Source organism: Arachis hypogaea, chromosome 20, assembly GCF_003086295.3.
Source record: "Arachis hypogaea cultivar Tifrunner chromosome 20, arahy.Tifrunner.gnm2.J5K5, whole genome shotgun sequence".
In the NCBI taxonomy this organism is placed as follows: domain Eukaryota; kingdom Viridiplantae; phylum Streptophyta; class Magnoliopsida; order Fabales; family Fabaceae; genus Arachis; species Arachis hypogaea.
In genome coordinates this window covers 40,791,214-40,794,112 of record NC_092055.1, presented here as the reverse complement: position 1 = coordinate 40,794,112, position 2,899 = coordinate 40,791,214, and the positions used below count along the sequence as shown (strand labels likewise).

Here is a 2,899-nt window from a genome sequence, read left to right as displayed (position 1 = left end):
CTCTTTCTAGAGGTTTCTCTGGCCTTAGGTGCCATCAATGGTTATGGAAAAAACAAAAAAGCTATGCTTTTACCACACCAAACTTAGAATGTTGCTCGCCCTCGAGCAAAAGAAGAAAGAATAGAAGAATAAGAAGAAGATATGGAGGAGATGGATGGGAGTGTGTATTCGGCCATATGGGTGGGATTGGGTGGGAGAGAGATGTTGAATTTTTGAAGGTAGTAGGTGTATGGATGTGAGTGGTAAATGGAAAAAAAAAGAAGGGATGATGAGGTAGGTGGGGATCCTGTGGGGTCCACAGATCCTGAGATGATCCTGTGGGGTCCACAGATCCTGAGGTGTCAAGGCATTTACATCCCTGCACCAATTTAGGCATGTAAAATGCCCTTGCACACAACTCTGGGCATTCAGCGCCAGGTTGGTGCCCATTTTGGGCGTTCAACGCCCCTTTGCTGCCATTTCTGGCGTTGAACGCCAGAACCATGCTTGTTCTGGGCGTTCAGCGCCAGGATGCTCCCATTCTGGGCGTTCAGCGCCAGAACTATGCTCTGTTCTGGCGTTTGAACGCCAGACAGATGCTCCTCCAAGGTGTGATTTTTCTTCTGCTGTTTTTGATTCCGTTTTCAATTTTTATATTTATTTTGTGACTCCACATGATCATGAACCTAAGAAAACATGAAAAACAATAAAAATAAGAATTAGATAAACATTGGGTTGCCTCCCAACAAGCGCTTCTTTAATGTCAATAGCTTGACAGTGAGCTCTCATGGAGCCTCACAGATGTGCAGAGCTTTGTTGAGACTCTCCAACACCAAACTTAGAGTTTGGATATGGGAGTTCAACACCAAACTTAGAGTTTGGTTGCGGCCTCCCAACACCAAACTTAGAGTTTGACTGTGGGGGCTCTGGTTGACTCTGCTTTGAGAGAAGCTTTTTCTGCTTCCTCTCCATGGTTGCAGAGGGAGATCCTTGAGTTTTAAACACAAGGGAGTTCTCATTCCATTGAAGGACTATTTCACCTCTGTCAACATCAATCACAGCTCTTGCTGTGGCCAGGAAAGGTCTTCCTAGGATGATGGATTCATCCTCTTCCTTTCCAGTATCCAGGACTATGAAATCAGCAGGGATGTAAAGGCCCTCAACCTTTACTAATACATCCTCTACTTGTCCATAAGCCTGTTTTCTTGAGCTGTCTGCCATCTCTAGTGAGATTTTAGCAGCTTGCACCCCATAGATTCCCAGTTTCTCTATTACAGAGAGGGGCATGAGGTTTATTCCTGAACCAATATCACACAGAGCCTTAAAGATCATGGTGCCTATGGTACAGGGTATTATGAACTTTCCAGGATCCTGTCTCTTCTGAGGCAATGTCAGTTGATCCAGATCACTTAGTTCATTGATGAACAAGGGAGGTTCAACTTCCCAAGCATCAATGCCAAATAATTTGGCATTCAGCTTCATGATTGCACCAAGAAACTTGGCAGTTTGCTCTTCAGTAACATCCTCATTCTCTTCAGAAGAGGAATACTCATTAGAGCTCATGAAGGGCATAAGGAGGTTCAATGGAATCTCTATGGTCTCTAGATGAGCCTCAGAGTCCTTTGGTTCCTCAGAGGGAAGCTCCTTATTGATCACTAGACGTCCCAGGAGGTCTTCCTCCTTGGAATTCACGTCCTCTCCTTCCCTTACAGGTTTGGCCATGGCGCTTATGTCAATGGCCTTGCACTCTCCTTTTGGATTCTCTTCTGTATTGCTTGGGAGAGTACTAGGAGGGATTTCAGTGATCCTTTTACTCAGCTGGCCCACTTGTGCTTCCAGATTTCTAATGGAAGACCTTGTTTCATTCATGAAACTCACAGTGGCCTTGGATAGATCAGAGACTAGATTTGCTAAATTAGAAGCATTTTGTTCAGTGTTCTCTGTCTGTTGCTGAGTGGATGATAGAAAAGGTTTATTATTGTTAAACCTGTTTCTTCCACCATTATTAAAGCCTTGTTGGGGCTTTTGATCCTTCCATGAGAAATTTGGATGATTTCTCCATGTTGAGTTATAGGTGTTTCCATAAGGTTCACCTAAGTAATTTACCTCTGCTATTGCAGGGTTCTCAGGATCATAAGCTTCTTCTTCAGAAGATGCCTCTTGAGTACTGTTGGATGCAGCTTGCATTCCATGCAGACTCTGAGAGATCATATTGACTTGCTGAGTCAATATTTTATTCTGAGCCAATATGGCATTCAGAGTATCAACTTCAAGAACTCCCTTCTTCATAGGCGTCCCATTACTCACAGGATTCCTTTCAGAAGTGTACATGAACTGGTTATTAGCAACCATGTCAATGAGTTCTTGAGCTTCTGCAGGCATTTTCTTTAGGTGAATGGATCCACCTGCAGAAGTGTCCAGTGACATCTTTGATAGCTCAGATAAACCATCATAGAATATATCCAGGATGGTCCATTCTGAAAGCATGTCAGAAGGACACTTTTTGATCAACTGTTTGTATCTTTCCCAAGCTTCATAGAGGGATTCACCTTCTTTCTGTCTGAAGGTTTGAACATCAGCTCTAAGCTTGCTCAGCTTTTGAGGAGGAAAGTACTTGGCTAAGAAAGCCGTGACTAGCTTATCCCAAGAGTTCAGGCTGTCTTTGGGTTGAGAATCCAACCATAATCTAGCTCTGTCTCTTACAGCAAAAGGGAAAAGCATGAGCCTGTAGACTTCAGGATCTACTCCATTAGTCTTAATAGTATCACATATCTACAAGAATTCAGTTAAGAACTAAAAGGGATCTTCAGATGGAAGTCCATGAAACTTGCAGTTCTGCTGCATCAGAGAAACTAATTGAGGTTTCAGCTCAAAGTTGTTTGCTCCAATGGCAGGAATGGAGATGCTTCTTCCATGTAAA

The 2,899-nt window shown here is 43.3% G+C and overlaps 1 non-coding gene across 1 annotated transcript; it reads left to right on the top strand.

Annotated features, from left to right (window-relative positions):
- Positions 1–2,460: 2,460 nt before the first annotated feature.
- On the top strand, positions 2,461–2,568 carry LOC112787501 (small nucleolar RNA R71). The gene has a single exon (XR_003194912.1). It is a non-coding gene; the product is annotated as a small nucleolar RNA R71 (small nucleolar RNA).
- Positions 2,569–2,899: the final 331 nt, after the last annotated feature.